The following is a 23,475-nucleotide window of genomic DNA, read 5'->3' as shown; positions in this document are numbered from 1 at the left end:
GCTCTCACATAAAAGCACTGTACAGAAAGCTGCACTCATTACACACATAGTCCCGTACATGCTGAGGCACTTGAATGCAACCTTCCTAAACCCCAAAGATCTCTTAGACTAAGTACACAATACCCTCAGCAGCCCCAAATGCATGCTTTCAAAACAACACCCACATCAACACATCTAGCCACATCTCATGGAGCCTCTGCTTCTAAGTCCATAAGGCAAGCCACAACACAATCCACCATTCTGGACAGTGGAGACTCCATTGTGAGACACACGGAGTCCCTCTCACCTAGCTGAGAAAGGAGAAAGTCACAGTCAGTTGCTTATCATGGGCCAGGTTCAAGTAATGGTTTGACTCTGTCACAGTTCATGTAGGTGTAAATGACCCGAGATGTACCTTATAAGGCTATATGAAGAGAGATACCATGGAGCTCTTGGAATACGTGTCCCAGGTTGGCATGAGCCTAGCAGTGATCAGCATTTTAATGACAGCAAGGATGATACCACAATACTAATAGAACACTGTCCTAAAAAATGGCTTAGTTTCTGCAGTCATTCTAAGGGGGCTGCAATACTTCTCAGCATGGAAGGAGATAGACATCAGACCATGCTGGTTTGCCAGGGATGTTCTGTACCTCTTCCCTATAGGATTTTGAATAATAGGTAAAACATTGTCCTTCCCCAAATGCTGTTTTTAGGCAATGTCAAATTGAAAGTATTTCCGACATAGCAAATCAAAACCAAGAAAATATAAAGGTGTTACTGCCCAATTTCAAGAGTCTAAACAAGAAACTCCAATCCATACAAGCTCTCCTCACTCAAGAGGATAAAATACATATGTGCAGTCATTTAGAAATGGTTTAAAGTCATAGACAGCACACTGGCAGTGCAAGGCTATAACACCTTCCACACATTCAGACCAGCTACTACACATAGATAGTCTAAAGGTGGAGGTGTCTTGATTTACATCAAAAATAAATATACCTCAAGGCTGGTCAGAAAAGGATGATACACTTGAGCTTCTCCACATTCAAATCACCATAGACAAAATTCCATACCACTTCCTTACAAGGTATAGATCCCCTTGTATGACCCAGAAAACCCACAACATGTATTTAATCTTACAGAAAACACTCACCATCCAACCCATACCATATTCATAAGCAACGTTAATTACCCCAATATTAACTAGAAATCATATACAACACCAAACAAGCAGGCACAGGGATTCCAAGATTTTGAAAAAAAACTCCCTGGACAATACATCAACTAGGGGTGCAAACATACTGGATCTGGTCCTAACTAATATTGGAGAGTGCTATACACCACCTAGTGTAAAGTCTGCAGGTAAGGTGAGATCACAAAACTGTCTCCTTTAAGTAAAAGTATTAAAAAAAAAACAAAAAAAAAAACAGCTAACCCTAGAATGGTCGGGAACTATTTATTTAACATTTGTTGACTAGGAAAGTCCGACAAGGACAGAGCCTATTTTCAGTGGAGGCCTGGGGAGAAACGCTCCAGATGCATGTCTTTGGAATGTGGGAGGAAATCGGAGTACCTGAAGGAAACCCATGCAAGTACAGGGAGGACATGCAGAGTCTGCACAGAAGGCACTCCAGCCAAGAATCAAACCAGAGAACCTCTTGCTGTAAAGCGACAATGTTAACCGCTACACCACTAACTTCCTACTATTAAGTGCAAAATTCCAAGCCCCCATAAACCCTGAGAACACTGCTGCCCATGCAGAACTGTTCAGAGAAACCCTATACAAGCATGTTAATAGCTACATAAAGGCAGCTGTACCCACTAGGAAATACGGAACTAACTCAACAAAAAACAAACCAAACCTGGTGGAATCACAACATTAACAGGCTTTATAACAGAAAGGAAGAAAATCATGGCAAAAATTTGGTGGTGTAGCACCCAGCAGGACAAAGGTGCTCTCATGAAATTAAGCAACTCAGAGAACAAATAAAGTCTACCAAAGCCAAATTTGAGGTAAATTTGGCCTCCCATGCAAAGGACAATCATAAGACATTCTTTAGCTATGTCTGTAGCCTCTAAGGCAATACACAATTGTGCAGAGAGCTCATTGTTAATGGAGACACCCATAATAAGCCAGAAGACATAGCAAACCTACTGGCAAATTCAGTTCTAACTTTATCCCTCTCTTCCCCTCAACCTTCCCTTAGGAAATATTGCCAAAAAGAACTTCTTCTACTATCACTAGGGAACAGGTCCTCAGTGGTCTCTCTAAGGCCAAGAACACTCCATCAGTGGGCCCAGACAATATCCCAGGATGCCTTCTAAACAGCATGAAAGATGACATATCAAGCCCTTTGAAATTTCTATTTAACTGTAGCCTCCTAACGGGCTTCATGAATGGAAAACAGCGACACTCATTCCTCTGCACAATGGTGGGCCATCTACAGACCTTGATAACTACAGACTCAAGTCTTACTCGTCTCATATGCAAAGCCATGGAAAGAATTATCATGGAAATGCCAAATAATGACATAGGAAATATTCAAACACTGACCCAACCCAATTTTTTTCCAAGGGCACCTACTCAACCTGGTGGACATCTTTGAAAAGGTCACAAAAGTAAGGGATGAGGGCAAATCGGTTCACACTGCCTACCTTGCCCTACCCACGACATCTGACACAAAAACCCACTCAGGCATTGTTGATAAACTTAAGAGGTTAGGTATAAACCCTTATGTCACCTGGTGGACAGCCAGCTGGCTCATAGACTAGACTTAGGAAATTAGAATTGGAGAGTCCACCTCTAATAAAAAAAAGAAGTCAATCACAAGCAGAGTATCTCAGGGATCGGTCTTGGAACCACTAATTTTTGGCTTTTTTTTTTCTTTGAAGTTAAGGGCCTCTGGCTGACAAGCTGCAGATGACTGCAAATTTGGAGCAGTTACAGAATCTCCCACTGACTCCAATGTTTTCCAAGAAGAACTGACACAGAAAAATAACTTGTGTCAGAGCCATGGGCTAAAACTAAAAGGCAAAAAATGCATAATTGTTAACCTTGAGGAAGTCGTACACCCCTGGTAACTACCATATTGACAACACACCTCTAAGACTTGACTCAGTGGTCAGGGACATGGGGACATATATAGACAGTAATGTAGCTTTTGACCACAGAGTGTCTTCTGTAGTGAAGGAATCATTCTGTGTTGTGCAACTTATAAATAAAGGCATGGCATCTACATCCAAGGAGGTCATTGTTCCACTGTATTCAGCATTCATCAGATCTATCACAGAGTACAATTTCCCATTTGATATGTGCCTAACCAGGGTGTAAATAGCATGTCCTATGCAGAACACCTCAAAGCTCACTTGCTGTATTTTGTCTCCTACAAGCAGCTGAGTGGGGATCTATACCTAGCATTGTCAGATCCCACTCTGGTGGACTTCCTGCATATCTGAAAAATAAACATCACCAGAATTACCTGTTCTAAATTAAGCCTTACCTGCTGGAGAGACATATGTATCCTAGACACTACCCCTTCTCTGGAAAAGGCTCTCCATCCATGTGAAGCAGAGTCCCTCCCTAACCAAATTAAAATGCAACTTGGACAACTGGATGGGGAACAGGAAATTCATCCCTGGTTTGGCACCTATGTCTGTAATGAACTCAAGCAGCCTATAAATGGCTCGTCTCCCATTCCCTTGCTTGAAAATGCTTCATCTCCCAGGCCCCTACTTACACCTACCAAAAGTACAACAACTTGTCAGAGATATGGGATGCATGGCTAGCCTTAAAGAGACTCTAGTGGTTTTTAACCTAGTAAACAGCTATAAACCTATGAACAAATGCAGCCTGCTTCATCTTGTAAGATTTTTGTGTAAATGGTCTCACTTTCTGATAAGCTCCTTGTGCACTGGGGAGTGGGAATATAAAAAAATAGCTTTACTGCAGATCCTGTTCCACCCTTTTTTTCTAGGTCTCCTAGGATATCATCTGCAAGCTTCCCAAACAATGTCTCAAGTGTAACTGGTACATCTAGTAGCTGTGCCGTGACAATGGCATCTTCTGGATATGCCTCAGCTCTATGGCAGGTAAATCTCCTAAAGATTCCCTTCACATATAGGCATTCTAAAAGCAGCATCAGCACTATATATGCACCGATGGCTATCCACAAAATGTCACTTTAAAATTTACAACTTCATAATTTCATGAAATTCATATTTTTTCTAGTGGTGGGAGAGGGTCTGAAGACTGAGATGATGCGTCATTACTGTCACGAGTTCAGCTAAAATGATGAATCTCTCGGACTCAAGTAAAAAAAAAATCTTCCTATGGGAGTGGGAACATTTTTATATCATCTTTTGCCTCACACCCTGTCACTGCAATGAAGGCTTCCTAATTTTGATTTTTGTGGTAGAGCTACACTGATTATGCACGGTTATCAAAACAGGCATATGAAGTTCTTAAAAACAATGTTAAAGTACTCTCTTGAAAAATGTTTGTAAATGAAAGTCTAGGGAAAAGCAGACTATAATGAAGGCTCAAGAACTCTCTTATGTATTATAACAATTACGCACTCAAGGCCCTTATACTGGGGCCAGAACTTCCACACTAGTAAAATTACATTATCCAAAGCTGCAGTGTGAGGCCTTCTGCCAGCTGGTCTGCTATGATACAGGAAAAAGATAAGTGCTTATTTTCAACTGTTTCTGCACTTCTGTTTTACTGTATATCTGTGTAATCTGTGCAACTGTTTTTACTCTCCTTTTTTGTCTGTTAGAGCTGAATATCTGTTACTGTTTGTGACCTTTTGAGCTTGTAGTGAAATCTTTTGTCTGGAGAGGCCTAGCTGTTTTCTTTGTGGCAGAAAGAATCAGTCTAGTTTGATCTGGCTAAAAGGATTCCTGCAACAGTTATTTTTGATTGGATAATTGGGCTGGTTTCTGTTTCTCTGCCTTTAATAGCCAGTGTTTTAAACCAGTTGTACTTATTTGCTCAAGCTGTTCAAAGCTGCAGTGTGAGGCCTTCTGCCATTTGCTCTGCTGTGAAAAAGATAAGTGCTTATTTTCAACTGTTTTGGCACTTCTGTTTTACTGTATATCTGTGAAATCTGTGCAACTTTTTTGTCCCACCCACCTGCGCAGCTGTTGTGGTGGTCTTAAGTCTTGGTGGCTTTGAGTTGCCTGCCTCTAGTATAAAGCTGATACTGGACACTCCACCCGATCACATTACATCAGCTTATTCTGCTGTTTATAGTGAGAACTTTGTAAAGGCCCACCCCCCCTTTAGCTTCTGAACCTTGAATTATCTCATTATCTTCTGTCTCTTCACTTTCTACTAAAAAAAAACTGTACCTCTTTCTACTTCATTTTGCTGTTTGTGCTTAGGAGTTCAACTGCATTTAGTTTACTGTATTTATTATGCTTCTTTATTTGTGCTGTCTGTTACTGTTGTGACTTGTGAGCTACTGTTTCAAAGCAATTTACTGATTAACTCTTTCATTGCTATCTACTGCAATTCATTATGGTTTAACTGCATTTTGTTGCTGTTTAACTGTATTTTTTCATAATGCGAGTTCTATTCTTTTGACTATAAATGATTAATTTGTGCTTCATTGTGTTTTTTTTATCTGAGTTCTTAATCTTAAAATTGGGTAGCATAGTCTAAATACAGGTCTGCGGCATCCAGAGCTTCAGCTGCACGGTTTTTAACCCTTTTTGAGGTATTCCAGCTACAAGTTTTCCCTTAGTACCACTTGTGTTATCATCTAGTAGTACTACTCATAGACCTTCCTCCCTTTGCCTCTTAGCTCTTTCAGTGTCTGACAAATATGGATGGACAATTTCCTACATTTTCTCCTGCCAGTCTGGTCGATATGGGCATCCTGAGACAGTGTAGCAACTGCCTTATGTACACAGACAGCCCTCTACTACCACCTAGGTACACAATTTGTGAGAGATGCAAATACATCAAGCACCTAGTGTCACTGCGCTCTCTTCCTCACAAACCAGTATTTCTGGCACTGAGAAGGTTTGCAACACATTCACCACACCTCAAACACCACCCACATCTACGCAACACACTCCCACATATGCAGAGACCCTCAACAAAAGCATACCCAAACAAGAGAGCCCTCAGAGGCATAAATACATGCAAACTCCACTACCCACCACACCACACATAGTCCACACGTGTCTCACAGCTACTAAGGCCTAAACATAAACCCAGCATATTAGTCATAGGAAACTCCTTTGTGAGACACACAGATGTGCCCCTCACCAAGCTGGATAAGGAGAAAGTCACGGTTAGTTGTTTGTTGGGTGCCAGAATCCACCATATCACCAATGCACTCAATTTTCTCAACAGGTACTGTTATGACTCTGTGACAGTCCATGTTGGAGTGAATGACTTGAGCCGTACCTCCCTGGACTATATGGAGAGAGACATGATTAAGCTCGATAAGTATGTGTCCCAGGCAGGTACGTCCCTAGCCTAAAGCAGCATTCTACTGTCACCCAGAATGATGCCTCAATACAAACAGAAAATGGTTGACTTTAACAACTGGCTTAATTTCTGGTGTCATTCAAAGGGGATCCAGTACATGACAGCCTGGGATGAAATCACTGACAAGGCACGATGCTTTGCCAGTGATGGCCTGCATCTGTTTCCCTTGGGATTCAGGCTCCTGGCAAAGGCTCTTGCCTCCCCACATAGTGCCTTTTTTAGACAATGCCATGAGATCAAAACTACCAACATGAAAATTTCATCAAAACTTAAATTAAAGGTTATGCTGCTAAACGCTATGAGTCTAAACATGAAACTTCACTCATTGCAAGCATTCTTAACTCTGGAAGATGCTGACATTTGTGCAGTCACAGAAACCTGGTTCAAAGCTGCAGAGAGCACCCTACCATACCAGGTTACTCATCCTATCATTCATTCAGACCCCAAGCTGTGGGCAGCAAACCAAAAGGAGGTGGAGTTGCAATATATATATATATATATATATATATATATATATATATATATATATATATATATATATAAAAGACATACACACCTCTAAGCTAGTCAAACAGTATGATGCACAGGAAATACTCCAGGTGCAGTTAACAACTGACAAGACCCATATTCAAATCATAGCTAACTACAGGCCTCCAACTGTGACTCAAGATGCCCACTCCAGCTATCTGGACCTCTTCGAATCTATCAAGATTCAACCCTTTACCCTGATCCTGGGCAACTTTAATTATCCAATCATAGATTGGAAGAAATACGCATGCCAAAACACAAATGCCTAGAGATTCCTTGATTTTGTCAATGCAAATGGCTTGGACCAATTGGATGACATCCCCATAAGAGGTGAAAATATCTTGGACTTGGTATTAACCAACATGAGTAACCACTGCAGCATCCCTACAGTGTCATCATCAGCGTAAACTTTACTTTATACAATGTATGGAACAACACTGATAAGTCTCTTTTATTTGGCTTAAGGACATGCTTTGGAATTTGTGCTGTGTCAGTCATATAAGGACTTGCTTTCTCCTCAACATAAGGGGAGAAGGACTTAGGATTTTGCTGAATTTGTATCAGCTATTCCCTTGTCTTATTTCTTTTTCTTTTTTTTTTTTAAAGAAAACTGACAAGTCACAATATTATTCCAAAACAAAATGTGCTAGCAAGTACGGCAGGTGCACGAGCCACAGTAGCTTGAGTATTCAACAAACAAAATGGCCAGCACCAGGGATTGAAGCAGAAATAGAAACAAAAATGTTTTATTATATAAACCAGACCGGTTTCAGCTTGTAGCTTTCCTCAGTGGCTATACATGATGTGTGGTTGACAAACATATACAAGACAAGAATAAGGGGCTTGGTCTCGAGAATCTGTCTTGTATCTTCTGAAATTGAATGAAGCCTGGCAATTAGGGGAAGTGGATCAGCCAAGCAGTCAGTTTGAGGGACTGCAGAGAAGGATGAAGATCCCCTGACGGGTGAGTCAGAAGGTCTGGAACTGGGTCCAGGATCCATGGATCTTCCAACAGATGATGGTGGAGAAACGGAAACCAAATCTGTCGAAGCCAGTAGGGGGCTATGAGTATAACAGTCTTTCCCAGCAATTTTGCTTTCTGTAAAAATCTGGGTATTAATGGGAAGGGTGGAAATACATAAAGGAGACCCGGGGGCCAATCATGTAAAAGTGCATCTCTCGGGAGATGACTGGGAGATGGTATTAGGGCAAAGTAGCTTCTGCATTTTGAATTGATGTGGCTGGCAAAAAGGTCGCAGCAAGGCTGGCCCCATTTGCGGAAAATCAACTCCGCAACCTGTTGTTTGAGAGACCACTCATGAGGGAGTAATATTGCCCTGCTTAGCTTGTCCGCTATCATGTTGGCTTTCCCGGGGGATGTGCGTTGCTAACAGAAAACGCTAGGATGACACAGCCCATTGCCAGACCATGAGGGCTTCTCGACAAAGGGGGTAGGACTTGGTTCTGCCCTGCTTGTTCACGTAGCATACTACTGACATGTTGTCGGTCTGAATTGCAATAGTCCCTAGAGGAAGAGAGTCCTGAAAGTACTGCAATGCCAGAAGTACCGCTCTCAACTCTAGAACATTGATGTGCATATGTGATTCTTGATCTGTCCATGTGCCTTGGAAGTGTCCGTGGTCACAGTGGCTACTGGGGGGGGGGGACAAAGGGTCTTCCGATTGTGACATGAAGAGACGTCAACCACCACCGAAGGTCTCTCCTGCAAGAATCCGTGATAAGAATCATGTGGTGCATTGGTAGTTTCTGGTAAGACCACTGAGCGAAGAGGAGCCATTGAAGAATTCACATATGCATCCTTGCGAGTGGTATAGCCAGGATTGCTGCCGCCATCAAACCTAGTACTTTCAATACCTCCACTGCTGTAGCTTTGTTCTTCGACACCAGTGATCTGACATTTTGGCGGCGAAGAGAGACTCTTTCGATAGGGAGACGTAGAGTGGTAGTTGAGGTATCTAACTCTGCTCCTATAAAAACAGTATGCTGAGATGGCAATAAAGCAGACTTTTCGAAGTTGATTGTAATGCCTAATTGATGGCAGAGTGTATTGTGTTGCCTGGTTCAATTGATGCCTGGTGGTAGCGGTGAGGAGCCAATCATCTAGGTATGGAAACATCTGGAATCCTAGACGCCTCAGGTGATATGTGACCACTGCCACGCATTTGGTGAACACTCTGGGGGCTGTAGTGAGACCAAAAGGCAGGGCTCGATAACTGGTAATGATTGGCTCCCAGCCGGAAGAGCAGATGATCGCTGGACCGTCTGTTCATCTTTATGTGATAGTACGTGTCCTTGAGATCTATGGAGCACATCCAATCGCCTTTCCCTAAGAAGGGAAGAATGGACTGAAGCGTGACCATTCGGAACTTCTCTTTCTTTACGAACTGGTTGAGTCTGTTGAGGTCCAAGATAGGTCTCCAGTCCCCCGTTTTCTTTGGTACCAAAAAGAATCTTGAGTAAGTTCTGAATCCGACTTGGTCTGCTGGGACTGGTTGGATGACTCTCTTTTCTAGCAATCTGCGAACCTCTACGATTGCTTGGTCCCTGAGATTGGGTGGAACATCTGGGATTTTCTTTATAGGAATGGGAGGGGTGAAGAACGGTATGAAATATCCTCTGGAAATGATGCTTTGTACCCAAGTATTTGTTGTTATATTTAGCCAGGCTTCTGAGTCCAAAGACAAGCGACCCCCGACTGCCTCCAGAGCCGAACAGTCGGGCCCCCTTTCAGGGGCACTGGTAGGACTGACCCCTGTCACCCTGTTGCTGTGGACCCCCTCTGCCACGGGGGCGGCGTCTTCCATTATAACCCCCTCCTCTGCCTCTAGAGGGGGTTTCTCCATGTGTATCTTGAAAGGCTGCCTGAGTTTTTCGGAACCACATCCCCCCCCCCAGGGCCCTTGGGGTAGGGCCAAGTGGGGAGTGGAAAAACAGACCCCAACGGCAGATAAGGTCTTGCCTTCCTGCTCACACCTGGTTAAAGTTTCCTTTACTTTCGGCCCAAACAGTGATGAGCCATCGAATGGGGTATTAATAAAGGAAGACTTAAAGGGTTCCGCAAAGGACCAGAAACGCATCCAGCCTTGTCTTCTAAGAGCAATGCCCGAACTAGCGGCTCTACTCGAATCATCAGCTGCATATGATATGAGACGCATGGACGAGTTCACTACTGAGTTTAGGGTAGCGACCTGGGTGTTGACTTTGTCGGCCACTCCTGCAGCTACCGTACCCTGGAGAGCATCTCCTAGCTCTTTCAGGAGATCTCTCTGTAGTCTTGTAAAATGGGTTAAGTAGTTCAGTGATCACAGAGAAAAAGTCGCTGAACTAAACATGTGCTTCCCATATCTATCCATAACCCAAGAATCTCTGTTAGGCGGGATGGATAGAAGAGGATGTCCCAGATACTTCCTTTTTGGTGGCTGTAGCTACCACCATGGCATCAACAGGCACTCCTTTTGTCAAAAATGTCTTATCCACTGGAGCAGATATGAATTTATTGGGTCTACGAGGGACAGGTTCCATGGCCTCCGGTGACTCCCACGCCTTACTAGAGATCAGTTCCATGAGCTCGTCGTAATGCGGAGACACCCAAAAAGTGGAAGGTTGAGACCCAAAAGCCTTCAAGAGCACGGACTCATCCTCAGTAGGGGTCTTGGACTGCCAATCGCCCCTCTGACTAAGGATCTCTAGTATCTCTGCAAAAAAAGATATCCTCAGAGGGGGATCGAGAGGACCCTTCTGACTCATCTAAGTCCTTGTCAGATGTCAAAGACTCCTGTGGGAAGTCTAAGTGCCTCCTCTTGCACAGTCTCTTCCTGGGCACCTCCTCAGTGGGGAGATCTGGGGAGGTCTCAGAAGAGCAGGGGATGCCCTGTGGGGGTACTTGAGGCTCGGGGTCTCTACGCTTACAGGGATCGGTAGATGAAGAAGCAGACACAGGAGCTTGAGGGAAAGCTGAACTGATGCTGACGTTGTCTTTGGAGATAAAACTCTCTTCACAGCATTGAAGGCACCATGGCTCCGACAAGAAGGAGTGGATGGACTCGGGAGTACCATCTGATCCTCGCGCACTGAAACCCTGGGCTCCGAGCCCGAGGTAGGAGCCGAGCTCATCCGAGCCGAAGCCCCAAGAGGAAGAGTCGGCACCGACAAGTCAGTGCGACTATCCTCCCCAGACCCGACAGGAGAGTGTCGGCTCCTAGCGTCCTAGGTCAGCGCCGAGGACATCCGAGTAGATGGAGCCAATAACACCAGTGCGGGTATCGGCTCCAAGGGTTCGACCACCATCGGTTCAATTTCCTTCAGCTCCGAGAATCCAGTACGGCTCGGAGGAGGAGTAGACAAGTCCGGTTCCATGGTCTTCGGTACTGATGAGCTGGTCGGGGCTGACAACAATTTGGCAAGTCCTGGTGCCTGTAAAAGCTTCTGCACGAACCGATCCATGTCCAAATCTGAAAGGCTGACTGAAGACTTGGCTGAATGCACCGAAGGTGCTGACTGGAGCAGAGGTGAAGAAGGAACTTCAGAGACTGGCTCCAATACTGGGAGCTAACTCCGAATCAAAGGTATACACGGTTCCGATGACTGTGGAACCGATGATCCTCCTTCTGAAATCTTAGCCTTTTTTGAGGCCTTATCTGAAAGATTTGGATGATGTACTAGCACCCTCATGGCTACTCAAGACTTTCAAAAAAGATCGCTGTAGCAATACCCTGTCTATAAGTTTGCTCCTTCTCTCCAAGAGAACTCTTGAAGAAAAGGAGTGGCAAAGGCTACAGGTGTCTTGGAGGTGTTTAGCCCCCAGACAGTAGACACATTGAATGTGTCCGTCAGTAACAGATATTTTCTGCCCACAATCTGGGCATTTTTTGAAACCCGATTTGGGATGGGATTTCTCCCTATCATCCGACATAGTTAAGTGAAAAAGACAGTAAATTAGATACACAACAACTAAGCCCAAAACGGGCACTAACTATAACAGTATATATATATATATATATATATATATATATATATATATATATATATAAAACTTTTAAACTATTTCTACTATCTAGAGAATGAATATAATAGTACTAACACACACTATATATATATTAAACAAAAAAAGAAAACTTTTTTATAGACTTGCTGTTAATTTGTTTCTAAAATGGTCCGAGCTAACTGGAACACTAAGATCTCTCTTGCCACGGCGAACTAGATATGGGGTAATTCCAGCAGTGCATTGTGGGATAAGGGGCTTGGTCTCGAGCTACTGGCAAACCTTGAGCTTGCTATCAGCCGTGTCGGAGCCGAGGATTGGCTCCGAACCCATCAGTGAGAATAAACGGCGAGATTTAACAACTTCACATTAGTTTGTTTTACAACTGATTTATTTATTGTTTTAAAACCAAAAAAAAACAATTTAGTGGCAACCTAGATGAATACATTAAAACAAATAATAAAAAATGTAGAAATAGAAGAGGGTTTAAACTGGCATAAAAGAAAATTAACACAGCTACAGAAAGATGAAAAAACTTCAATGAAAACTTCCTAGAATATGAAGCTACTTAGGAGGACTTAACAATGAAACATAACAGAACTGGATGATTAATCAAGAAGAGACAACCAGTGATCCTGGTGAAGGAAGGAGCCGTAAAGAATTCATGGCTGACTACAGAAGTAAGAATGGCCTCACACAGTGCTTCTCCCAACGGATAAAGGATATATCCAGAATCAGTGCTTGTTAAAAAAATTGCAATGTTATCACCAGAAAAAAATATCTTTGCCAAACTGTGGCAGATGGTAGCACCCCTGAAACAGGCTGTGACATGAATAAAAGTGTTTAATGACTAATCTGCATTGACAACAGCTAGGCAAAATACATCTTACCAACATAAGAAAATGTAAGCAGCTTGGACTGAGGGCCATGCTACTTTACTCTAGAACTTTAAGAGTCTTCCATGAGACAAGAACTGGTTTATCATTATCTGGATGCCGACCGAGCTCTGAAATAATTGATAGTGCTCACAGAAGTGCAGAGAAATACCAAAACAGATGATTCCTCCTTAGATTCAGAAAACAAGCAAGCAACTATCAGTAAATGTTCTAGTAGGGAGAAGATCTCCTTAAAAAAAGATGATGAGTCAGCAGAAGAATGCAATGGACTATGAAAACAGAATTAGTTTGAATTTGTAGGGCAAGCAATGGCTGCAGCAAGATGAGGCAAATAATGTAGACTTTGAACACTGAGTAGTTACCTAATGAAGATGTAAATTTACCCATCAAAAGACAGGACTTAATATAAATAACACACTTAGACACTTTAGAGTTGCTATTGATGTTACCTCTAAGCAAAAGTTCAAAGCATGCTACCTTTCTAATTTACTTAGTTAAAAATGTATTTCTATTTTTTGTAAGTAATATTTTCAAGGCAGCTCGACTAAAGAGAAAACTGGATTATAGGTAGCTTTTACAAGTAAAATTTTTAGACATAAAAACAACACTAGGGCTAAAAATCAGTAAATATTTATTAGTGACAGTATAATCTATAACTTTTACTATAAGTGGTACAAGGGATAAAATGGTAGTGTGGGAATGAATATAACATTTAAAAGCTTGCTATATTCTAGAAGTTCCTCAGGGAAGGGGATAAATTAACTGAGTGGTTACCTTTGTATGATAAGGATGCAGTTACATCATCTTTTTTAATGTACGTGATTCAAATGTGTGAAGATTATACAGCTGTTGAGGGAAACATGGTTCCTTACATTCACAGGCTCATTCACTTCAATTTCTGTGAGAAATATATAGGTTCATAGGCGTTTACTAGGCTAATGACCACAAGGGCCTTTTTAAGCCTAGCCAAGCATCACAAATCTCTGATGAGTTCTGATACCCTTGATAAGTATAAGCATGGGCCTGGGAGACGAACCATTTGCAGGTTATCCGTTTGCCTAAGCACTCCTGCATCCATTTACACACACACACACACACACACACACACACACACACACACACACACACACACACACACACACACAAAAGACAGTCTCACTGCTGTACTGGATTACCCTACTTACCTACTGACACAATCTACATGCAAGTGTAGTACAGACACACATCCATGAGATGGCTAACTTTAGTGGTGTGACTCTGCAAGAATGCTGTGGATAGCATGTGTTTGTGAATAGAGGGATGTAAAATTGACCTTACCATGTAAATGTTTCTCGTGAGTGGGAGTCAAATGAGCATAGCTGTTGAATTAGTACTCCAGTTAAATTATGGCCTCACCATCACACCCACAAAAGTTGACTATTGTGAGATTAGAACCCTCTATCTAGCTAATCAATCCAGAGAACAGAGTAATTGCTGAAAAAGCCACCACAGAAGTCTGACTTTTGCAGTGTGAGAGTGCATTTTATAGAGAATGACATCAGTGTTGTGTTACAGAGATGATGATGTTGGGGGAAGGGTCTGACAATGATGTGGACTCGCACTGCAGTGTAAACGTTTCTCATGGCTGCTAGTTTAGTGAGGCCAGCAGTACGTAAGATCATATTTACCCAGTTCTATACACAATGCACATACATGCGCACAAGCTGACTGCTATGAGATTAAAACCCCTTACCTATTTACACAATCTAGAGGACACAGTACTTAACATAAGCGACACAGCAGTAGTAGTATGGTTTCCACACTGTGAGAGTGTACTTTATAGAGGATGATGTGAGTGATGTGCTGCTGAGAAGATGATGTTGGGAGAAGGGCCTGACACTGGGTGTCAGAATGTGATAATCATAAGTAATTTTGATCATGAATGTAAGACAACATAGGAATGACCATGTTAGAATTCAAACCTTTGTCAGTCAAAATAAAACTTTACAGACAGGTTTCTTATCTTAGCTCACCACAGAGAAGCTCATGCTGCACTAAGTGTCAATTACACATTGTAGGAGAGACACACAACATGTTTAATAAAATCATTAGGTAGACAGCGGTATTCATTACACTTGTATCTATTGTAATCTCCCTTACACTTTATGTGATATCCAGCATCCTGTTACACATGAAATATTAACTGTATCACATCTTGTTAAACTGTCTGTTTTGCTATAGCACAGTGGATGTATTGCTATTTGTACTAAGTTAACCATTGCAAGGTGGTCTAATGCAAAAACTCACCACATCTGGCAATAACACATGAAATGCCATTTAGCATCACATAGCTCACTTGATTGTTGACAGACCTTGCACAAATGCTGACGGCTAAAATGGTTAAACTAGAAGGAGGTTAAACAGACACATAGGCAACACATACAGATGAAAGAGAGACTTATAAAAACAGGCAATAAGAATTCCAAATAATCCTGGATTTGAACCCTTGTCAAGATCCAGAATTACGTTTATACATTTGATCATAATCTCATGAGCATAGTTAAAAACACACAAAGGGAGTCAGAAAAATAAAATCCAAATATTTATTGACAGATCAAGCGCCCCCACCCCGCCGCTGCAAGGACCCCACCAGAACAAAACCACACACTCAGCATTGCATTCATGAACTCTCAGTTCATTGATATCAATCAAACAAGCAACAAAATCAACCAATGCCAGTCAACATATAAAGGAGACAGCAAGGGTTACGTACTTAAAAAGAATGAGGCGGAAGTAGTGAGAAAAGCATGTTTTTATGACTGGTTAGATATGGCAAACCTTGGTGATATAAGTGAGTGAAAGTACTCTCAAAACACTCCCAAGGACACTTAAAATACCCAACAAGTCTGAATTTTTTTGGCTATACTTGCAGAGGGAAAGCATGTACTGCATCTTGAAGAGGCACAACCTATAAGGTATCAAACTGGGCAGTTAGACTCTGAAGGGAGTTTCCATATAAGGTAACACTTGAATTCTAACCAGCAGTACTTTAAAAATAAAAGTCAGGAAAAATACAGCAAGGGGAGAACAGTGCTAATATACAAAAAGGGCTATAACTTGGCAGTCAAGGTTACGAGATTCTGGAGCACCAGCAACCTACTTTTATATCATCCTACCAAAATTATGCATATGGCTCTAATCTCAGCAGCATGAAGTAAATGTTGTTCTGCTTTAAGCCAAGAAAACTGACAGGTAAGGAAGAATCTGAAAAGATGTGGAGAGTAGAGAGGGAAAATTCTCCCTTACCTTCATATTTGCTTTTATACTTGAAAGTCAGTGGAAAGTGGGAGTACTAGTCTATACGTTTAAAAGAGTAAATACTCCAGAATCAAAGAATTTCCAATTTATGTTATACACAGGTTTGACAGCTGAATTCATTTAATGTTATTCCAGTTACAGGGACAGTCCTAACTATATATGCTGTCATTCGTGGTAAAGAAAATTTTCACAGTTAGAAACAAGATAAGGTGAAGTAACAAGGCAGAGCATTAAACATGGAAGATACTGCCATACTCGAGTTAAAATCTCCCAAGCCTGAATTTCTGTTATAAAGCTGCACAAGAAAGATTAATTTATATGATACAATGCAGGAACCACTCCCCAAAATGAAGCAAACTGATGACAATACAAGGTGAGGACAAACAGCAAAAGAGAGAGAGATTAGTTTGCTGGCTGTCGGCAGAAGAACCAGTGGTGATGACATGCACCTAGAGCACTACATATATTTAAAGTATGTAAAGAAATACAAAGATGTGGACAGACAGAAGAATGGTCTAAAGAAATAACCTCAACAGGAATAGAAGGTCTTTCTTTAAACAAAGACAGTAGATCTTACAGCCCTTAGATGGAGAGAACTGAAGATACAAACAAGGTCTTGGGGATAGATAAATAAGCAGGGTGAGGTAATGGAATGGAAATTAACAAAAACGTTAGTGTTGCAATTATATCTGTGATGTATAGGATGAATGATAGACTGTAGGAATTATACCAAGAACAGAAGGCGGAGGAGGAAAAAGAAGCCTGCTTTGGTGGACTTTAATAAGGCTAGAATAGAATGTGCCACAAAACAAAAATGAATAAGCAGGGCATATAGGGCCCTATTTGAAGGTAAAATGACAAAATGGATACCTCAAGTAAACACTGGGCTAAGAGACTGGACATAAAGGTAACACAAATATGGTCAGAAATCTGTTTGACTCCAAGATATGCTTCATCTGAAGTATCCTCATAGATAATTTTATACTCCTAATAAACTTTATAAAATGTCGCCACAGATAACTGACAGATGTTGCAGATGGACTGCATGATATGCTTTGCCTGGAAGTATCCTCACAGATAATTTTATACTCCTAATAAACTTTATAAAATGTCCCCACAGATATCTGACTGATGTTGGAGATGGACTGCAGAAGAATAAAATAATTCAGAACAGCTATTTTGGGAATGTGAGGAAATTAGTGAATTTAAACTAAAGGTGCGAAGATATTGGGTGGGAGATGCAAATATAACAAGAAATGATATTATTAAGTTGGAGATTCGGTCAAATGTAAACAAAATATCATCAGGTACTGGTTTCACTGATTTTGCTGGTAGCCACAAAAGTAATAACAAGAACTATCAGAAAGCCTAAGATTAAAGATGTAGTATGTGTAATAGAGAAATTAAAAGAGAAAGAAATGAAGCAAAGAACTTCAGAAATAGAAAAACTTAAACAAATGGGCAGTATGAGATCAATATCTTCTCTCTTCACAACCTTAATATGATGCCTTATAATTGAAGGCTAAAGAGAATGTACAATAATGGCCCTGTAAGCACTAAAGTTAACTTGAATAGTAGTGAATGTTAAATGGAGAAGTTACTACTACGATGGATTGTTAAACTTATAACTATGCTGGTAAAGTAATACACAGGATTGTGCTAGATTAAGTGAAATAGTGCTATTTATTTATCATTTATTTATTGCATTTGTTTACCGGGAAAGTCCACTGGGCCTAAAAGAGCCCATTTTCATTGGAGGCCTGGCGAGAAAAGCTCCACATTAATTACATACAAAGACATGTTAACACACAAAAACAAAGCATGTTGAGAGGTACTATTACAATCAATAAAATAAGAACAGTGATATTGTCTGCAATAATGGTATAGGTATGGAAGAAAAATAGAATACATTCAAATAACACCTAAGTATAATTGTAAATACAGAAGATATTTTTTTATGCAGTGGAGAGTTAACTTCAGGGTAAGAAAAAGTTTATTTATTTATATATGGTTAAAGTGCTTTTGGGTCAGCCCACTGGATTACTAAGCACAAGTACACCATGCACAAGAATTTCATAGTACGTAGATTTTTTTTTAAACTGTGCTTTTCTTTAATAAAAAAAAATTGTAGGTTAAAAATGTTCTACAACACTGAAATGCTCTTTTCTGGATATATCGAATACAAACTATTAGCTAGAAATAACATTCTTGATTGCCACACTAGTTATTATCCTTGAAATTGTGAAACCCTTACTTTCTATGCTGACAGGTCTAAATATAAAGCAAACAGCACAGGAGAAAGGTGGCATCCCAGCCTCTTTCCTCTGTTCAAGCACAACTTATCAGGGGGGAGGAGTCTCCCCATCATAATTCTCACCTCCGACCCTTTATATATCCTCCTCATTGATTATGCTATTAATTCCAGCTACATCTATCAAATTCAAATGCTTTTTCTGCATTAGACTCACCAACAACAGCAGTACTTTACTGCATTGTGCTACCCTTTGAATCACAATTGCTCTGTTAATACTATGAAATGTTTGCCTCACCTCCACAAAACTGCACTGACCAACATTATCAATTTTGGTAACATCTTGTCATTTTCTTAGCTAATATAAACAAGCACTTTAAAATCAAGGTTTAAAACTGAAATGGGTTTAAACGAAGTCACAGCTGAAGAATGTTTATTTTTTTTCAGTAATACCACCGCCAAACCCAGCCACTGGGGATGGAAAAGCCAGTGAATTTCTTTGTGCCGGTCCCAAGCCTGAATAAATGGGGAGGGTTGCATCAAGAAGGGCATCCAGCGTAAAATTTTGCCAAATCATACATGCGGACAACAGTCGAGGCCCGGGTTAACAACAACAGCCACCAGTACTGTTGGCCAACAGGGTGCTGGGCCCAAAGGCAGGTAAAGGCTAGGACAGTCATAGTGAGGGTCAGAACTTTGAATGTTGGCAGTATGACTGGTATATGGAGAGAGCTAACTGATATGATGGACTGAAGGAAGGTTGGTATATTGTGTGTGTAAGAGACCAGATGGAAGGGGAGCAAGGCTAGGTGTATCGGAGGTGAGTTCAAATTGTTTTATCATGGTGTGGATGGGAGGAGAAATGGAGTAGGGGTTATCCTGAAGGAACAGTATGCTAAGAGTGGTTTGGAGGTGAAAAGAGTGTCAGGTAGAGTGATGTTTATGAAGCTGGAAATTGATGGTGTAATGATGAATATTGTTAGTGCATATGCTCCACAAGTTGGGTGTGCGATGGATGAGAAAGAAAAATTTTGGAGTGAGTTGGATGAAGTGGTGATGACTGTACCCAAGGATGAGAGACTGGTGATTGGAGCAGATTTCAATGGGCATGTTGGTGAAGGGAACAGAGGGGATGAGGAAGTGATGGGTAGGTATTATTTTATTTTACATTTGTTGACCGGGCTAGTCTAGCTGGATATATGTCCATTTTCAGTAGAGGCCCGGGGAGATAAGCTCCAAACAGTTCAAAATAATTTCTCATCAAAAGTAATACATGTTTATAATGCAAATACATTCACAGTATGGTGTTAAGCAAAAGAATGCAGAAGGTCAGATGGTAGTGGATTTTGCGAAAAGGATGGATATGGCTGTGGTGAATACGTATTTTAACAAGAGGGAGGAGCATAAGGTGACATACAAGAGTGGAGGAAGATGCACACAGGTGGATTATATCTTATGTAGAAGGGCCAGTCTGAAGAAGATTGGAGACTGTAAAGTGGTGGCAGGAGAAAGTGTAGTTAAGGCAGCATAGGATGGTGGTTTGTAGGATAACATTGGTGAACAAGAAGAGGAGGATGAATGTGAGGGCAGCACCAAGGATCAAATGGTGGAAAATGAAAAAGGGGAATTGTGAGGTGGAGTTCAGGGAAGAGTTGAGACAGGCATTGGGTGGCAGTGAAGAGTTTCCAAATAGCTGGGTAACTACAGCAGAGCTAGTAAGGGAGATGGCTAGAAAAGTGCTTGGTGTGACATCTGGAAAGAGGAAGGAGGACAAGGAGACCTGGTGGTGGAATGAAGAAGTACAGGAGAGTATACAGAGAAAGAGGCTGGCGAAGAAGAAGTGGGATTGTCAGAGAGATAAAGAAAGTTGACAAGAGTATAAGGAGATGAGGTGCATGGCAAAGAGAGAGGTGGTGAAGGCTAAGGATAAGGCGTATGAAGAGTTGTATGAAAGGTTGGACACTAAGGAGGGAGAAAAGGACCTGTACCGATTGGCTAGACAGAGGGACCGAGCTAGTAAAGATGTGCAGCAGGTAAGGGTGATGAAGAATAATGAGGGAAATGTACTCATAAGTGAAGAGACTGTGTTGAGCAGATGGATGGGCTGATGAATGAAGAGAATGAGAGGGAGAGAAGGTTGGATGATGTGCGGATAGTGAATCATGAAGTGCAGTGGATTAGCAAGGAGGAAGTAAGGATAGCTATGAAGAGGATGAAGAATGGAAAGGCCGTTGGTCCAGGTGACATACCTGTGGAAGCATGGAGGTGTTTAGGTGAAATGGCAGTGGAGTTTTTAACTAGATTGTTTAATGAAATCTTGGAAAGTGAGAGAACGCCTGAGGAATGGAGAAAATGTGTTTTTGTACCGATTTTTAAGAATAAGGGTGATGTGCAGAGCTGTAGTAACTACAGATGGATTAAATTGATCAGTCACAGCATGAAGTTATGGGAAAGAGTAGTGGAAGCTAGGTTAAGAAGGGAGGTGAAGATTAGTGGTCAGCAGTATGGTTTCATGTCAGGAAAGAGCACTACAGATGTGATGTTTGCTCTGAGTGTGTTGATGGAGAAGTACAGAGAAGGTCAGAAGGAGTTGCACTGTGTCTTTGTGGACTTAGAGAAAGCATATGACAGGGTGCCTAGAGAGGAGTTGTGGTATTGTATGAGGAAGTGAGGAGTGTCAAAGAAGTATGTAAGAGTGGTACAGGATATGTACGAGGGTAGTGTGACAGCGGTGAGGTCTGCGGTGGGAGTGACAGATGCGTTTAAGGTGGAGGTGGGATTACATCAAGGATCAGCTCTGAGCCCTTTCGTATTTGCAATGGTGATGGACAGGTTGACAGACGAGATCAGACAGGAGTCCCCATGGACTATGATGTTTGCAGATGACATTGTGATCTGTAGTGACAGTAGGGAATGGGTGAAGGCGACCCTGGACAGGTGGAGATATGCTCTAGAGAGAAGAGGAATGAAGGTCAGCAGGACTAAGACAGAATATATGTGTGTGAATGAGGGAGGATAGAGGAATGGTGAGGATGCAGGGAGTACAGGTGGCGAAGGTGGATGACTTTAAATACTTGGGATCAACAGTTCAGAGTAATGGTGAGTGTGGAAGAGAGGTGAAGAAGAGAGTACAGGCAGGATGGAGTGCATGGAGATAAGTGTCAGGAGTGATTTGTGACAAACGAGTACCAGTAAGAGTGAAAGGGAAGGTCTGCAAGAGGGTAATGAGACCAGCTATGTTATATGGATTGGAGACAGTGGCATTGACAAAAAGGCAGGAGTCAGAGCTTGACTTGGCAGAGCTGAAGATGTTAAGATTTGAACTGGGTGTGACGAGGATGGAGAGGATTAGGAATAAGTATATTAGAGGGTCAGCCCAGGTTGGAAAGTTTGGAGACAAAGCCACAGAGGCAAGATTACATTGGTTTGGACATGTGCTGAGGAGAGTTGCAGAGTATATTGGGAAAAAGATGCCAAGGATGAAGCTGCCAGGTAACAGGAAAAGAGGAAGGCCTAAGATAAAGTTTATGGATGTGGTGAGACAGGACATGCAGGTGGTTGGTGTGACAGAGCAAGATGCAGAGGACAGGAAGAAATGGAAACAGTTGATCCGCTGTGACAACCCCTAACGGGAGCAGCTGAAAGAAGTAGTAGTAGTAATGCCACCACCACCACCACCACTGATTTCTTCTAAGCCACTGGCACTCCCCCATTTTTAAAATATTAACAAAGCCTTCCACATCTTTATCAATGCCTTTCCTCCTAACTTCCAAATTTACACAGAAATTCTGTCTGCTCCTGGACATTTCATTGCTGATTGATTATGCATCACTATTTTTATTTAATCTCTCCCTATGTTACTTACTAATTGTTGAGCCTCATCTTCCTTTAACTTGGCACAGCTAAGTCTTCTATAAATACTTATATCTGTGTCTTTCCCTCATTTCCACATTCCTCTACTTTATATAAATTTTCATAACATTTCTGAAATATATCTCTAATACCTCTATAGTATCTCTGGTTATTTTTGTTGCCATAGGTTCCCTGAGGTCAACTACAACTCCTTCTATTTTCACCCAAGTCGTCATGCTTTTTAGAAACGTTTGCTCTGCTGAGGTATTAAAAAATACAGGCAGTTAACTGCACCTTTCTAATCTCATGCATATTAAACAAATATTCTCTTATTCTCCTTGATCATTCTACAGTTGTTTTTTTTTTGTTCTGCAACATTCCTTTTACTTTTCTTTAGCAATAATTTAAACCTTGGTCAACCCACTTAAATAATCCAAGTTACTTTGTTCCCATACCTCTTTTTTTCTCTTAACAATCCATTTTCGTTGTATCCCGTTCACTAGCTAACCCTTTAAAAGTAATTTCCACATTCCCTAATAACTCTGAAATCATACCCAGTGCCCATTCTTGGAAGCCCTCTTTTTAACAAGCAGGAAAGTGCCAGTGTGTCTCGTTTTAACAATGGTCCCATGTACCTTTATCTTATGTTTGGTATATGAACTGATACAGCCATTGGATAGGTCTCACCACTTTAAATTACATGCACATGCTCATGCAGAATACACTTTCTATCCAGTCTACAGCAGTAATTATACCTTGGGTAATAATATTCAAATTGTGTCTGAGTTCCTGTTACTGAATTTACATCTTCCACATCAAAATTGTCATATATTCCTTTGGAAATATACCCTCTCATTATATTTTCCACTCTGTGCCTCACTAATACATCCTAACTATTGCATATTATTTTACAGTTCCTATCCACAACTACTACTCCCTACTAAAAGTTTATTTCTCCCAAAAATCTCCTAAGCTCCAATAACAGCAGTTTTAGGTGGTATACAAATACAAGTTAGTGTAATCTTCCTCCCCTGCCAATAACCCCTTGCTGCCAGAAATTTACCACAACTGTCCTCCTGCTCTTCTACCTCACTGGTGCTCATCTCCCAATCAGTATTATTACTCCATTTTTCCTTCGACCCTGATATTTTACTTAATGTCCATC

General features: G+C 41.3%; 1 protein-coding gene across 1 annotated transcript in view; it reads right to left on the bottom strand.

Annotated features, from left to right (window-relative positions):
* The window catches only part of TBC1D31 (TBC1 domain family member 31), a 1,335,355-nt gene that overhangs the window by 414,519 nt on the left and 897,361 nt on the right, over positions 1-23,475 (bottom strand). The gene's annotated exons all lie outside the window — the stretch shown is intronic.

This window comes from Protopterus annectens, chromosome 3.part1, assembly GCF_019279795.1.
Source record: "Protopterus annectens isolate FY-2018-M chromosome 3.part1, PAN1.0, whole genome shotgun sequence".
Lineage (NCBI taxonomy): Eukaryota > Metazoa > Chordata > Ceratodontiformes > Protopteridae > Protopterus > Protopterus annectens.
Note: the sequence above shows the minus strand (reverse complement) of the source record. Positions and strands in the feature narration are given on the sequence as shown.